At 40.4% G+C, this 17753-nt stretch overlaps 1 protein-coding gene across 2 annotated transcripts in view; it reads right to left on the bottom strand.

The window, feature by feature from the left end:
- The window catches only part of c1qtnf4 (C1q and TNF related 4), a 43410-nt gene extending 26664 nt beyond the window's left edge, over positions 1 to 16746 (bottom strand). Inside the window, exon 1 of one of the 2 annotated variants that reach the window (XM_030726413.1) lies at positions 16661 to 16746. The gene's annotated coding sequence lies outside the window, so the exon portion shown is untranslated. Of the gene's footprint in view, positions 1 to 16605; positions 16633 to 16660 lie in introns of those variants that run through there. The other variant, XM_030726412.1, reaches the window with a different exon arrangement.
- Between the last annotated feature and the right edge of the window lie 1007 nt (positions 16747 to 17753).

Here is a 17753-nt window from a genome sequence, read left to right on the forward strand (position 1 = left end):
GACTGCATATAAAAAGATGTTACATGAGTTTTCATAACTGCTTCTTAACCTTAAGCCAGTATTAAACTAGTCTAAAGATTTAGTTTGGCTAGTTATACTAAAAAGCACCATCAGCTTAATTTCACATTAGTGACCTTTGGCTTAACAGTGACATACTGTAAACTCTACCATAATACTGCAAACTACCCAGTTTAGCATATGCTTACTGTCCAGGATAACTTTTGAATTAAATGAAATTTTATTATTTTTCTTATTTAGTTTATTGTCAAATATATTTAGATTTGACAATAAACTTACAATATCTATCTATCTATCTATCTATCTATCTATCTATCTATCTATCTATCTATCTATCTATCTATCTATCTATCTATCTATCTATCTATCTATCTATCTATCTATCTATCTATCTATCTATCTATCTATCTATCTATCTATCTATCTATATATGGTGGTTCAGTAGATTTCTTGCTGTATCCCTGTATGATCACTGAGCACTGGCACAAAATGGTGTTCCTGTTTTAAGGTTTATTCACTAGACATATCTACATGTTTGGTTCCAGTTTTGGGCAAATAAATAAATAAATAAAAATGGATGCACTTGAAATGTGCCAAGGAATTAGTGCACTGTGTTCATTTCCAACTAAAATTAAATATCATAGTTTGAGCGCATTTTTAGACAACTGCATTGACATTTCAGATTTAGATATTAATGTTCATCAAAGGCTGGAGCTTACGCAGCTCTTCCACTCCACAAACGTATCCTTGACATATTGTGGGTTGGCACATATTTTCACACCTACATTCATTGTTTCCAGAAGCTGAACTGGCGGTGAAGAAGTTCTGGCATCTAAGCATCTTTTTCAGGTAAAACTGGCAGGCCAACATAAAATGCAGCTTATATGCTATAAATGTTTGTCTTATCAGACTCTTGCTGATAGGAATGACCATGAAAAAATCCCAGCTTATAATAAACCAGAATGCTCCTTTATTGCATTTACCACCCAATTTCCAAAAGAGCTGGAATGCTGTGTGGAATGCAAATAAAAGCAGAACAAACAAAGTTATATTTGAATGAAAGTAGTAGAAAAGCAACATATCACGTTATATAAGGCAAAACAGACAGTGCTGTAGTAAAAATTACTGCATAGGTGCAGGAAATTTTCTGAAAACCATTTTCAGTCAACGCAATTTGTTGCTGGAATAGGCTGAGCAATCTTTTTTTGCTAAATCATGGGCTATAGAGGAGCCCATTGGCCTTTGAACTGGTAACAAGGGGATCATCTGCCTAGTTACCAGTTCAAAGGCCAAGACCTATAGTATGATAGGGGTGCATTAGTGCACATGGCACCTGTCAAAGTACAAATAATATATCATGTCATAGACTTCTATCCAGAAAATGCATTTTTAAGGCATAGTCTTGCTTATTTTACAAGACAATGCCCAACCACTCACTGAACATATTCTAAGTGTGTGGGTCCTTAGTCCAAAGCTGTCCTGGTTGCAGCCCCTTCCAACCACCAAATGAAAACATCTGTCTCATCCTCAAACAAAAAAAGTACAGCATGGGCCTGAACTGCTGAGCTGCTACTTGTCACATTATGCAGGCACAAAGGACTCAAATGCAGAGGCCACAGGCAAATAAATATAAACAAAAAGAAAACCATTAAAAGATCCATAAAAGAAACAGCAACCTAAATCCTTGAACTGAAAGCAAGTGCACACAGGGAGAACAACAGTCATTGATTCATTCATTCCATAACCACCATTGCGGTCATAGGGAGACATGAGAGATGCTAACATAACTGTCTATGTCATGGCAGATGAAGCTTTGGTCTGTCTTTGACTTCTCGCAGGAGGCTGTTCATACCCTGACCAGTCCAGGCCTTGACATTATCTGTCCAGCATTTTTGTGGTCGTCTTTGTCATCTTCCTCCTTAGACTGTTCCCTGGAGGATTGTTTTTGACAAGGAGTCATGTCTAGCAACATGCCCAAACCACTGAAGCTTCCGTCTTTTCACCATTGAGAAAAGGTGTTCTTGAAGTCCTGCTAAGGTGGTGACTTGTCCTCTGACATACTTGTTGGTCTTATGTTCCATCCACGAGATGCCAAGAAGCCTGTGGTAGCTCTTCATTTTGAACGCTTGTATATGCTTCTCTGTCTTGGCTGTCAGAGTCCAGCTATCACCCATACAGAAAGATGGATAGAACTACGGACTTATAGAGCTTGAGTTTGGTCTTGAAGCTTAGTTCTTTAGCTCGCCATATCTTGCTGAGGCCTGACATGGCTGATGTGCTGATTGCGATCCTGCTTTTTATCTCTGCAGTGCATCTACCATCTTTGGTTATAATTGAACCGAGGTACTTGAATCCCATGTATTCTTCTAGCTGTTTTCCATACATTGCAATGTTGGCACTGTTGTTGTTATTGCTGTTCACCATTACTTTGCTTTTGTCTGAGCTTACTTTCATGCCATATGCTTCTGCTCTGTCTACCAGTTTGTCTGTTAGCATCTGGAGTTCTTGGTTGCTGCCTCCCATCAAGTCAATGTTGTCTACAAAAGAGGTTGCAAAGTGGATGGCCACCAATGGAGATGGATGTATGGTGCCCGTCAAATACCTCTTTCACGATGTTCTCGAGGTATAGATTGAAGAGCACTGGGGACAGCAAGCAGCCTTGTCTGACACCTACTGTGGTCTTGAAGAATTCTCCTTCTTGGCTATTAAGTAGAACAGAACTATTTGCACTTTGGTATAGAATCTGGATCACCTGGACTAGCCCTTCATCAAATGAGAAGTCACGAAGGACTTTCCACAGGCCTTTGTGCCAGACTCGAGCGAATGCTTTCTTGAAATCTATGACGTTATGATAGAGGTCCTGTTGATGTTCAAGGTGTTTTTCGATGAGCAGTCTGCAATTGAAGACCTGATCCACTGTACTGCATCCAGCTCGAAAGCCAGCTTGTTCTTCAGCCAGGATGCCCTCGGCTTGTCTCTGCAGAATTATTTTGAGCATGACCTTGCTTGAATGGCTAATAAGGCTCATTGTCCTGTAGTTCTGGCATTGACGAAGATTACCTTTCTTTGGCAGTGGAATGATGAGGGACTGGGTCCATTCTTCTGGCCATTCTTTGAACTCCTAAATCAAAGAACAACAGTATAACACAATAAAAACAAAAGGGGATTGAGGCTATAAACACAGGAAGGCTGATTAGGGGAATGTGGAACAGGTGGGGAAACAAATGGGTGCAAACAATCAAGGGATATAAGATAAAGGAAATAAAACTAAATGCAAGACACAAGGGACAAAAGACTACCAAATGGGTAGTAACATGGGAAGTAACAAAAAGATGGAGGTTAAACAACAAAGGGGACACAAAGGAGACAGGATAAACAGAAATTCAAGGAATTAAATATAGACACCATGAACAGAACAGAGCAAAACCATAAAAAAAACATCCAGGCATAAGAAAAATACTCAAAGTCTTACAAGACAAGAATCCCAAAATAAATGCCAAACTCAGGCACAAAAACACCCAGGCTCCATGACACTACTAGCAGTATTTTTTTTAAAACAAGGATTTTTCATTTTCATTTTGAAAAATATGTCTGCTCACCTGAAAACACAAAAAACAATGTCAAGCAGTGTGAAGAGCACACCAAAGCAACAGGTAGTGATACAGCCCTAACAGTGAAGGCATGTTGGCCAATCAGACGCCTACAAACAATAACAAAGCGCTCAGTCTGGCATCAAAAAAAGAAGATTTTTGTGTACACCTTTGAGGTTTGCGAGACAAAATCCTCTTTCCCTGTCAACAGGTAAACGCAGAAACTGGCAGGAGAAAAGCTCCTGTTTCAGTTCCCTAAAATGCAGTTTATGTGTGGGCAAAAGGCCTAAACTCGTAGAAAAGCATGTGCTGTAGTTTAGCCAAACATCATCACGCAAACATCATTTTCAAGTCGGTAGAGTTCACCACATTGCAGGACGTACATATTAAGTGCACATATTAAGTCCCAGTAGACTTTTCACATATATCAAGCATAGCTGCTCTGAAAAAATATCAATGAATGTTTTACCTGGTTCTTTCAGTGATGCAAAATGACTCTTTATGCTTGAAGAAACTCCAAGGGCCCAGTAGAAAGAGCTCACAACAGCCCCCCTCCGTGTCCACCAGTTAATTTGATGATAATATTTTGCACGCATGTGCTTGCCCTTATACTGAGTGAAAAGGACATAAAGGGTTCCATAATGATCAATACTGCCTGTTCTGTCTCCCATGAAGGCAGGAGGGCGTGACTGATGTTCTGAAGCCACCTCAGTCAGCCTCCTACCTGCTGGGAGGGTGAAATCAAAGCACAGGCTTCTGAGGGAGGGTGGATATGAAAGTTCACACCTCTGACTAGAAGTCAGTATCAAAATGTGCACTGGGACTGACGATGGACATCAAAGTCTTCAGTCTAGTGTTATCATTATGTCCATTATCAGGATGAGCAGCCCCCAGGAGAAGGAATAAAAGTGTTGATGCCTGAAATCACAGGATGATCCTGAATGATTATGCCCTTTGGGATTGGATCAAAGATTTCTATTGTAGAGGATTTTTTTTTAGCATCCCCACGTCTGCATTACACAGGTCATACACTCAGACGTGCACAGACACAATCCCAGAGTAGTCTGAAGTTCTTGGACAGGAGAACTGACAGTTAGCACCTGTAGTTTGAGCTAAAATATCTTCTGTTGCCCTCAAAATAGTATTTATAGATTGTCATTGCTTTTTATTCACACTGTGTGGGTCTTCTCAACCAGGTTTAGAGCTTTCTGAAGGAGGACATTTTTCTTTTTAAATGAAAACAGTTATTGCAACGTTCTATCTGAGACAAAATAGAGGACTAAAACATGTGTTTGCACTTTATTGTCTTAAACACATCTGGAGAAGATGGCTGTGATTTTAGTGAAGGACCTTTTTTTTCACAGGCTTGAGGTTTTGTTTTCTGTTCACTGATTCAGACACAGCACAACTTGTGCCCCTCAATCAACTACGATGGTCAGGACTCTAATAAAGTGTAAGATGTGTCTGTTCCTTTGTCATGCAGTACAGTATAGGTGTGAGCTCTCTTAATCTTTCAAACAGCAATTATTGACTGAGGCCGGCACTTGTGCTACAGCCAGAAAAATGATAGATGGATGATCATCTCTATTCAAACACTGTGAGCTACTAGTTCTATTCATTTTACATCTTATAGTCTACTATAACCAAATTATACAAGTTTACATGGCTTGAGCAACCTTTATTTTTCCCAAATTCCCTTATGATGTCTAAGTTTTCAAAAACATTACTGCAATAGTTTATAATGTAATTTGGAGCTATCTTGTAACTGGGAAAACAACACTGTCATGCCCATTGTCAATATGTATAAATTCAAAACCACGTGTATTTAAATCAGGGCGTGTGCTGCCATTAGGTAATCTGTTATTAGTATTTTGACATACAAAATCAATGCATTAACTTATTACCAGTTAGGAAATGTTTTGTTTATGTAATTGACATAATTGCAATTTAGGCCTCAGTGACACAGGCTACAGACCAGTTGATGACCGCCTGGCAACTTCTGGTCACGAGGGAAAAATGTGTATTCCCTGACTGGTTGGTAAGTGTCTGCTGGAGGTTGCTGGCTGTTGCCAGATGAAATCAATCACACTTTATAACCATAATCTAAAATAACCAGTATTTTCCTCTGGTGATATGTCAAAAAAAGGATTGATTGATTCATAACTTCATTTTAAATTAGTGCTACACAATCAGATTTTTGTCTTGATCACAATTTTAGCATCCTACAATTAAATTAACATCAAGCAAAACTGAAAAGGATGTGTGGCATAGAGAATGCAAAGCAAATCAAGCGTTCTCTAAATCAGCGCCTGACCACGTGCCTTCATGTTCTCTCCACTGTAGTGCTTAAGGTTTCCTGGACTAGTTTGGACGAATAACATTACATTAAAAGAAAGCTACACACTAAAAGTCAAATGTTTGACACAGCAGAAGGTGTATAGCTCGTTCCTTGTAGCGGATCATCGTTTTTTTTAAAAGTTCTGTATAGTTGTGGTTGTTGTGTCAGTGCAGTGGTTGCTAACATGAATTGTCCAACATCAACTCAGACATCCATAAGAGTGAGCCTGTACAGTGCATCAGTGAATCCATCAGAATGCTGGATTTTTGACCCAGCGTTCTGAGTTTCGGCTTTAAAGGAGCCTATCCCAGCTGTCATAGTGAGAGAGGCGGGGTACACCAAACAATCAGCCAAACTGATTTGCTCTGGAACAAATGAAACAGTGGAATTAATGAAACATCAACTGTTAGATGTTATCTGAGTGGATTATGTGTTAACTTCCACTCAGTGGTCAATCCCAGTGGGGGTTTTGAAAACAATGTGCCAGGAGTCGGGCATTCACTCCCGGTATGGTGAGTCTCGACCACTTGTTCGGCTGACAGCTGGTGAGGTGAGCTGGCTGCTAGACCAGCGGGAACGGACGTCTCCAAAAACATCATAGCTATTCTGATATCTCCCATTGGTTTCTGGTTTCAGGCTCAGTGTTAGCATTTTTGGGTTTTTTTGGAGCCAGAAGCAAACTCATCAGGTGCAATATATTTACAGATGCAATATATTCTCACACATACATGATAATTAGCACTAAGAAACAGATAACAAAATACTACATTTTCACTCTCTAAGACTGAAGCACAGTTGATTGAGAGGTGCTGTGCCATGAGCAGGTCAGACTATTTTTCATGTGCTTGCTTTAAAATGCCTCAGAAGGCACCAAAAGAACAAACATGGTTGAGGGAACAAGTTCATTAATAACCCTAGAAAGCCGAACGTGTTGTTGAGGACACAGTGTACTTCAAATGTTCGCAGACTTCAATTACCGTAATAACCCCATGTTGGATGTGAAGCGCAGTTTCTCAGCTTTCAAAAACTGTTTGAATTTTTCCAATAGGACAAACGGTCACTGTAACTACGGTAATTCAAAGTGCGTTTGATCAGACGTCTCAGCAGTGATACGCTCAGTGTTAACCAGCTGTTCATGGAGGGTAAGGGCAAGTCACAGGTGCATCAGCACATCAGGGTTAGCATACAGCTAAGGCTGCATAACACATCAATCAAAGTAGTTATGCAAATAAACTTAGGCTTACCAGTATCCAAACGAATGAATAAAATAAAAAAAAAAAAAAACTAAACAAACTAAATAAATATAATACTATCCAGGATGCAAACATGCTTTTTTAATGCTGTCAGGTTGGGCCTGTGTGTCTTGGGAGATTAACTTGCTTTTGCTGTTTGCCTAAAGTGGCCAATGCAGGAAATGCAGTTTCTGGTATTTTCATTGTAGCTTCATTTTTCAGCCTCAGAGGCTCCTGCTTGATAAAATATAGTTTGGAATTGCACAGTACCATGGATTAGGGATATGATAATGTTCAGCAGTGCTAACTGACTAGGTTAAAACTTGAATAAATGCACTCTTATATGTTCAGTGTGTTTGTTTATTTAAAATAGGACACTTCATAAAACTGTTTCCAGGTTTTTGTGAAATCTGCTTTATCTGCTGGCATCAGTGTGGAGCTACAGCCGATTATCTAAGTGCAAAGACTGACTCACAGAATTTTCTGCTCTGCTACGAGACGAAAGATGTGACACAATTCACTTCCATGTTAACTTTCTGTGTTTCTGCATATCTGAATTAGCCAGATCATTTTTAATGAGGTGGGTTGTATTATTTAATGGTGCTACTGATTCAGCAAATGTGTTCAATTTTGAACAGTGTGCTGCCCGGGGCAGAACACACACATCAGATAGATCATGTGGTGGCAGTAAGATGTCAGAGGGTCATGGATATTGGGATTTATATGTGCCTCATTTTCACGTTGTTATTTAAAGTAGGTTTATGAAAATTTATATAAAAGTTTAAGTGAAAAGCTTTTGCTGGAAGGCTGGATTTGGTTCTTTGCTATTTACATAAAAAATGCAGCATACTGGTAGATTTTGTTTTTTACAGGAATATGCAAAGTCTTTCATCACAGAGTCTATTTATTACAACAGCCCATTTCATTGTTCTTCCCATCTGAAAAGAACTAGTGTTTGTTTTTCCAAGCACACTGCTGTGCATACAATTCACCCTTTGACCTCTGTTTTTAACTGGAGCAGTAAAAAAACAGAAATAAAAGAAAAAGAAAAAAAAGGATGTATATGATTAAATAATGTGTATTTATACCCTAGACTGAATATAAAAGATGCATGTAGCTACAGTGATGTCACTCATTAATGTGATTTAGTAAGCTACTTATCAATCATAAGAGAGCCACACTTCAAATCATCCCCTGCTTTATTGTTTAATTTATTATAAATGGAAATTATTATAAACTGTATTAAACAAGACTTGAAACTGGCAAATGATCCCACAAACTCACCATTAAATTTTTGACTAAGGTCATAGATCAGCGCTGAATTAATTCTGGGGTAATATGTGTGACACATATATTCACATCTATGCATGTGTCTCTAGGGTTTTATTTGAATTTTGTTTGGTTTTTATGTAAATAAATAATTTTTGTTCTACAGTATTTATACAGCAGTCCTCTGTAATGTAATGAAGTATTGTATTATTTATCCTTTCATATTCAGATGTATTAATGTAACAGCTTTCAGTTTTGATCAAGCGCTCGTGTTGTTTGGATATTTTCCATGTTGTATTTCCCACTCTCTGCTGCAGCCTCATGCACCTCCTCTTGTATACCATCCATATTTACCAACACAGCAGGGGGAACATGCTTTGGGTGGACAACCAATTTATTTCCTCATCCTTTCTCAAAAGTGGATCCGTTTTCTTCATTTCTACTTTTGGCTTTTTATCCTTTGGAGGTCTGACACGTCCCTACACGGATTCTCCTCCTCCTCTCTTTACAAATGCACAAAGAAAAAAGGGAGGAAGGTGGCTAATACGTGCCCAAAACCCTTCCTCACAACTACAAATTGATGGAGCAACCTGGTCACTTGGGACAGATATCAGAGAGTTTTTTGTGGCGGGGGGAGGGGTGCTGTTATCTGGAGGTGCAGTGACAGACCTCTGCTGCTTCTGACCCTCTCATTAGTCCTCCCTCCTTCCCTTCGCTACTTCTCCTCCTCCTATCCTCAACACTTGTCACCATGCTGTCAGCTGCCTGCTCAACTGTAGACACAAGGACCAGCCTAGGGATGGGATGCATAGGAGGGATGGAAAGAAAGGCAGGAAGACAAACAGAGAAATGACAGACAGAATATGAAAGGGAAAAGAGAGTTGGAGGTGTAAGCCAAGCTTGTCAGCCCTAGCAAACAACAGAAGAGATCAATTTCTATGAACTCTAATCCATCCTGTAAGTGTCTTCTTTTTCCTGCCAGAATCTGAGTACAAAGAAAACCTGGAGCAGAAACACTGCTCTCTCAATCCTGTCAATTCACCTGCTAAAGAAACAGAGAGAAAAGGGAATAGAGAGAGAAAGAAAGGAGAATATAAGCTGTAGCAGCAACCTGGTTCCTTGCCAGAAAACACAGCGGGGTTCAATCCATCAGTGACAGACAAGGCACGAGCGAGGCAGCAGCCTGAGCGAGTCGACTGCCGCCTCGGCCCGTTGTGTGTGTGATTACAAGGGTCAGAGACACAAATGTCAGTCAGGTAAGGAGCTGGTTTGGGGATTAGAATGTGATTTCAAGGAAAATGTCACAGCAAGATTTAAACGCCAACAAACACCCTTTGGCGAATTATCTTGCGATTCACGGCCAGTTATTACTGTCTGATAAGGAAAGTGAATTGTTAGCACAGCAAGATATTTCCAGCACACCAGGACAGGTTTTATGATCTAAGACGTAGCGGGACACGTCATGTTTTGATGTCACTTCCTCAGAATCAAAGAACTTCTTCTAAGAATCACCATTTCACATAGTTAGAAATATCTACCAGGGGAGGAACAGAGCAGCATTCATCCACTTATTTTTGGTTGATCTATTTAAAAAATATCCAACTTTATCATTTATGTTCATTTAAATCTGATCCAGAAGGTTCACTCTCTCTCTCATTAAATGGAGGTGTTTAATTCATGGAATTTTAAACAGTGAAGGCCCGCATCAAAAACCCCCAAAACATCAGTGGTACTGACTGAATTAGTAGCTTTTTCATCATCACACCCCTCTCTAGAAGCTGGAAGTGAACTGAGGAACAATTAATGCAGCAGAGGAGTCCAAAGAGTTGCTAGCAGCTTTGCGAGATTGCGTTCAAGGCGAGCATTGCTTGAACTAAAAGCCAACACCCTCACACGCTGATTGTGAGCAACATCATCTCGGTTTGGTGTTGCCATTTTGGTCATATACCACAGTAACGTGTGATACGGATGTGGATGTGTAAACCAAATTTTGTGACACTCAGATCTGCAAATTTCAACCTGATGGTAGCACTAGAGGAAAAATCCAAAATCAGTAATATTAATGATCTGGGCTTACTTAGCACCACCCCATGCTCTCGCATAATACCACTTTGTATCTTAAGGTGGATTAGTGAGTCAATTTTTCCGCTGTTGGCAGCCTGCATGCAGACTCCGCTCTCTACTTCGAGTGTTGTTTTTCTTGTGAAAACAACTGTGAACTTTTATATTTTCACCCCTGAGTTTCTGAGTCATGTTTATGTCCTGCCTGGTATTTCTGAACTGTAAGAATAAAAGTCTACTCAAGATTGATATAAATAATAATAATAAAAAAAAAAAAAATTAATGCCCATTCTTTTTGAATGAAGATATTTCAGAAGGCTAAAGTGGTCGAACCAGCTGACCAAAAAACCAGCTATGGGTGTCCCAAAAGCTAGAAGCTAGAAGCCACGGCTGCTAGTGAAAGATCTGTCGCAGAGCAATGGCTAATTTGTTATCCTGCTAATAAGTGCTGCTCACTTTGGTTTGTGAACTACTTCTGATAAAATTTATAGCTGGGCATGAATCTTTTTTGCTCATGTCACAGTTTCTGTCTTAGCTGTTTAGTTTTTGCCATTTTGCCCATCTCCTGTGACTCTGCAGCAGCACTTTCCCCTCATCTAACAGCTCACCCGTGTCTTATTCCACGGCCACACAGTCCTCATTCCCATATCTCTCTCACCCATTTCCTGTTCAGCTCTCAGTATATATCTGCATGGCTGTCTTTGTATTTTGGCAGCTCACTGTGTAATGCTCGCTTTTTGTGGACAAACATAATGCAGTGAGTCATGTTTATTTGCTTTGATTGTAGAATTTCTGAAAACTGGACTCTTGTAAACACAATCATTCTAAAGGCAACTTGAATTTTACATGATGCACACTTTTCTGTGATCCTGACCGAAGGTAAAACTAAGCCCCTGATACCTTCTAGGACAACTTATTTCAATTTCTGTCTCTGCTTTGCATAATTCTGGGAAAGGAAGGCAACATAAGTCTATCAATGTTATCACGAACTGACTATATAATCACAAGTTGACACAGCAGGACAATCTACACATGGATTGTTTTTCCATTTAGGAGTGGAAAGAAGGATATATGTTTGGTAAAGTAGATGGATAAAAGGGTTCACGGTTTACTGGAATGAACGCTCTGTGTTCGCACCTTATCCTATGTGTGTGATATCTTCAGGATGTTGCAGGAGACAGATTAGTGCAGCAACAGAGGGATTATCAGATGATGACGCTGTATAACTCAAAGACATCCTCTGCTGCAGTACTGTCATGTCTCTCAGGGCTTATTTTGGGACTTGTTTGTAGCTCACAGTGATCCAAACCTCGAGGTGTGAGGTTTAAAATAATCACAGTGCATCTCTTTTTCCTCGTGTACTTCTCACATCATGCTTTGCAATCACACTTGCTGTGTTCACTGTTCCACAGCACACTCACCTGCTGTTGGTCAAAAATCTTGTGTAATTGGTTTAGTAGTTTTTTCCTGTGTGGGATGCATGTTGTGCTTTCAAGATTGGCAAGCTCTGAACAAACAGACCTCCACCTGCTTTGAGTATTCTGGTTTGTGCTTGCTGATGGGTATTCAACAGTGACTGAACTGGCTTTTGCAAATATTCCGCATTCAGTTTTATGTGGACAGTACTGCTGGTCTTAATGTCACACTACAGCCTTGTTAGGCCTTAGTCACACAGAGGACTGGCAACTCCTTGGCAAAAATATGTATTTCCTGATGGGGTGGTGAGTGGTTGATGGAGGTTGCTGACTGTGGCTGGGTGAAATTGGTCACAAACTGGTTGTGATGGCTTTGGTTGTTACCAGATTGGTGCAGATGCCTGTAGTTTTCATGGAAGATGGTGACTTCTCTGCAAACAGTTGCAAACAGTTGAACCACAAAGCCCACTTCAAAGGTGCAGCTTTTACTTTCAAGGTGAATGGTCTCTGTTTATGTTTTTGGCTCGCACTCTTCAGTTTCACTCCCGCGTAGCGAGTAGTTAACAAGTGTTTGCTGACAAGTTGGCATCTTTTATACAAACTACAGGTGACTATGGCAATCTGCTAGCAACCAGAGGAATTGCAAAGAGGTTTTCAATGCAGGTCTGTGATTGATTTCACCTAGTAACAACAAGCAACCTCTCATATCCAATTGCCAGTTGCAAACACCCCCACAGATGAAATGGATGGTGAAGATGGCCCTCCAATTTATAAAAAGACGATCCCTTGTGGCTAAGCTTGAGTATTCATTCGCAAAAACATTTTAAAACTGAAATGTGGTGCTTTCTCCAACACTTCAAAGATGGAACCACTGCTATCCCCAGATGACTTGGAGAAGGTTGTTCACATAATTAGTTGCTCAGGGGTCTCAATTAAATACCATTAAGGTTTAAGCTTGGTGCAAAATGCAGAAGTTATGTTGAAATTTCAGTTTCATTATCATTATCTAGTTTTGAATAGTCTTTGAGGGTTATCTAAGTGTTTTTCTTTACCAAAGGAAAAGAATGCCTGGTAATTGTATGACTAATATTGAATTATATGTAATCATGAGATATTTAAGTTACAATTAAAAGACACATAAGCTAGAATCACAAAACAAAGCATATTTCTATTGGCTTTGATGAACACACATCATTTTTCTCGGTTGCTTTTAACAAAAACTCAAAATAGTTTAACTCTATAGTACGTGTATAGTTGGCCTGCATTAATGAAGGTTCTTGTATTCACCTCTTGAAGTGCTGAGTCTTTTTTAGAATAGCTTTATTGTCATTATACGTCACATATGATGAAATTATAGGTGAACCACTAAGACGTTCAAGTGGTTCACCCCTCAGTATCATCTACACTGGATCTGTAGTTATTGGCATTTAAAACTGTTGATACCTGTTTTACACCGAACATCTGAATTGTGCTACTTCATGTAAAGATGTGGCCAGTGAACAGATGGAGCCCCGAGAGAAGAAGGAAAGATTTTTTTTCTATATTCTTCATATTTCTGGGAGATATCCAGAAATAATTGATGCATTGGAATTGATTTAAAAAAAAGTTTACAAATTCACATCAGAAGAACTTCCTTGGGGAAAAGCAACACCTGTCACAGCTGGAACAGTGAGCAGCAGAGTGATCCCTTTCTAAATGAGAATTACAGCATGACAAAAAGGACACTGACTGAATGAGAACACCACGGCTGCAAGTTATTCAGAGTCTTTGCTCTGTTTTTTTAAGGGTTCAAGTTTTCTTTTTTTGTAATGACTGAAAAGGGTCACTGGCCTTTGTCTTTTTGATAAGATGTGGGCAACAAGGCCACGGCATGGGCATGCATTTTTTTTCTCTCACATTCTTACAAACTGTGCTCTGAGTATTAAATATGCTGAAAAAAAAAAACGTTTGCACCTAACCCCTTTTCCCTTTGTTGGATGCAACATGCTGCTTTCCAATGCAAGCCCGTCAGCATAAATTAACAAGACGGGCTGTCTGTTTGGTGCAGGAATGGGGAAGATTAAATTATTTTCAGAAGCTTTGGGGTTGTGTGGCTGCAACTATTTTAATCACAGTCTGTCTGTTAAAACCCCAAACATCATCCTCATAAGTATGTAAATGCAGAAGCCTCGAGCTATGCAAGACTGTCACATGCCATTGTCATTGTGACAATCTGGTCACAGTGACAATGACACTGGTACAGTCAGGTATTTATTAAGAAAAAAGGGTTTACTTGAATAAAACTTGCTTGCCTTTGTGCATAAGCCAAAGAATTTATTAAGCTTCTGGGTTTGGTTCTTTGTTAGGGATCTTACTGAACATGTGCATTGATGGTTCCCTAAAAATAAAACCTCTCTTTTCTGGGCATTCATTGAGGATTTTTCAAGTATGAAACCTTCAGAGAATGCTTACTATGTTTAATGTTGGAGGTGTCCTGTTAACAGTATTCCAGTCATCTCTTTCATAATGATGGTCTGCGGAGAAGATGCTTGTTGAGTCGCAGTAGGATTTTACTACTTCAATGCCTTGAATGATCACTGGGAAAAAAACTAGCACCTTGGTGGTAACCAAGCAACCACTGAAAAATGAAGTCAAATGCCAAAAACTGCAGTTCCTCTAATGGCCACTTGAGAGTGTCACCAAACGCAAGTAATTCCCCATAGAATCTCATGATAAAATATGTTGCTTAACAGCATTAAAAATACTATTTTGGTCTATTTGGATACATTCCCTTTCATAACAGTTACATAGTAAGTTAAATTATTGAGATTTAAAGCTGTTTGACTGACAGGCAGCTGTAGCCAATAGCTGTCTGCTAGGCTTCACTTCCACGGATTCCAGTCATTAACTGGATCTCTTAATCATATTTGTGGCATAGGTGCCCAATCAGACATCAGTACATATATATTGGTAAAAGGATATCCAGCTCTCTTAACACATCTCTGGTCACTAAAGTATGAAATGCATTAATAATAAGGTCTGACTCCTTTGGTCTGTGTTCTTTCACTTAAAAATAATCCATCAACCAGTTTTGCCAAGTCCCAGTTGAACTCTTCAGGGTTACAGACGTTCATCCTTCCTCCACATCTTCCACAAGCAATTCAGAGGTTGTTTTGTTTCAGTGTAGTGAGCGCAACAATGCATTCCACCATGGATGCCATTTTCATTTAGTGTTGTCACTTAAAGCCTCTGATTAACCGGCCATCACCACCTTTAGTTCTAAGATTGATCACCTCCACCAGTAAGCAAGAGCACAAGTTAATTATGTTCACTGGCTATATCAGGTGCTGTCATTTGTAATTTGGGCCTCAGTGGGTTTTAATTTTATTTTCTAGTCACCTGTTTGTGCTTTCCAGTTGTACATTGATCAGAAGCAACAAACATAAACAGCTGGCTGCACTAGTGAAAAATACAAGATGTGTAATTAGCTGTCCTTTTGGTAGGAAACACAGACACACACACACACATTTGCAATATCAGATCACCATTTCAATTCATCCAAAATCAGGCAAATCTACACTATATACAGTTGCAGTCTACTGCGAAGCAACAAGCTTGAAACTTTCCTCAAACCCCCCCCCCAAAAAGCTGTGCTTAAAATAATTCTTTACTTGTCAATTTCAATTCATTGTCCAGGCTGTGTGTATATTTTCACATATCATAACTCCAGCTTTCTTTGTTTGCTCTCACAACATCAAGAGTGCCTCAATAAAGGAGGGCAGAAGCAGCTGGATGCAGGCACACAAACACACAGATGCTGTAAATAACACCAGCATATGTCCCAGACAAATGTGTAATCTGTGCACAAATTGAGCAGGAGGATCAATCTGTAGCCTGTAGCAACCGTATGCTACACTGATGTAGATTAAGATATTGTATCTGCACACAAAAGGAGTCAACCTCCTTTGTGTGGAAAAACCATCTAAAGATAAGAGAGATCTCATCTCCTCAGCCTTATTCACAGCCTTTTCCTGCCCATAGTGTTCTCTGGTATCACTGCCACAGATCATGACAGATAAACCATAGGATATCCATGCATACTGCTTTTGCCACACTGCAACCCACTGTGGCAAGATGTTACAAGCAAGACAAAGCAACAGTAGCTCAGCTGAACATATGCAAGGCACAGGTTGTCCCTCTGCTCTCCCTCCCGCAGTGCATCATCAGTCCAGCTGCCATATATGACATTATATATACATTACACCCTCTGCTTCTGTGAGGTATCACTGTTTCCAGAGATCAGTGCAGATAAATAATGCATGCTGCTCAGACGCGGCATGACTGCTGAATGCGCACTGAAGGCAGTATAACGCTTTTCTACCAGCTCTTACACAGCAAGCAACACTTGAAGCATCCATTATCATTACAGTAACCCCCCCCCCCCCCCCCCCCCCCCCCCCCCCCACACACACACACACACACTCTTGTGGTAAGAGTTAATCTGTGAAATTACTTATTAGAAAAATTTAAGCCCATTCTGAACTGTTTGTATTGTTTACATTGACATCTGTCTCTCTGGACATCAACTGAACCCCGAGTGATGCACACGCTGCATGCCAGCACACTCCCAACTTCGGCTGCACCCTGAGCACCTGAGTTCTTTGCATTCCCTCTCACACCTGAATGTCTGCATTATATCTCACCATGCACAAAGGCTACAAACTGCCCTTCAGAGGAGAAGAAGAAGAGATGTCTCACCTGTATGGATATATAAGGTGTCTTCTGTTCTGGCTGTGTGTGTGAAGCGCAGAGCTGAAACTTCTGTCTCATCAGCGCTGTTGGATAAACCTCCCCTCCCTCCTTCTCTCTCTCTCTCTCTCTCTCTCTCTCTCTCTCTCTCTCTCACTCTCAGTCTGCCCCCCCTCCCCGCTCTCCTTTCTTGCTCTTTTTTTCTCTGTCACTCACTGTTTTTTTTATCCATCTGCTTCTTTCTCCGTTCTTCAGTGCCTTCCCTCAACCTGCTGCTGCTCACGTTGTCTTTGAAGCTGCATTAGGCAATCCCCATCACCACCCACACATGCACACACAACATAAAAAATAAAATAAATATATATAGATATATATGCTGTGGAGGCTATAATCTGATAAGGAGGTTTTAGAAACGGTGCAATGCGCACCACTGCAGTGGGGCTTGCTGGTGAGATGCACTAAGATACGATGCTCTGTTAACCTAGATCCTAGTGTGTGTATATGTGTGTGTGTGTGTGTGTGTGTGTGTGTTTGTTCCCACCTGTGTTTACTGGTGTGTGAGTGTTTGTGTGTATGTTCACAGATAATAGGAGGGGAGGAGCTTCCGTGCCATAACAACCGTTGGGCTTCGCTATGTGGCGACAGCGCTGCCAACTTCCTCCCTCCCGTTTCATTGTTGGGAGTTATTTTCTCACCTCTGGGAGGCTGGTGGGTAAGGCGCGGGAGTTGCGGGCTGAAGAGACACAGAGAGAATACGTGTAATGCTCTCAAATTGAAATTCATCCTACTCCGTCTCCCTTTATAATCTCATTCAAATTCCACAGTCTGTTGCTCACTCATATTTAAATGAGCACTTGACTAAATCCCTCCTGTGCTTTTGCTTTTCTTGGCCAGCCTTTGGCAGGCTGCCGCGCTTCATTGCTTTCCAGTTTCCTGGACGCTTCTCGGCAAACTGGCACACTCTTTGTGTTTTGGCCAATACACATATATAGAATTAAAAGAGTGGGCAGCAAGGCCATGCAATGAGGCCAAACAGATCTGATGTCAGGCAGGAAACATGCGACTGTGTTGACCAGGAAGGTAATGGAGTGTGAATCCAGCA

The sequence above is a fragment of the Archocentrus centrarchus genome, chromosome 3 (genome assembly GCF_007364275.1).
Source record: "Archocentrus centrarchus isolate MPI-CPG fArcCen1 chromosome 3, fArcCen1, whole genome shotgun sequence".
In the NCBI taxonomy this organism is placed as follows: Eukaryota; Metazoa; Chordata; class Actinopteri; order Cichliformes; family Cichlidae; genus Archocentrus; species Archocentrus centrarchus.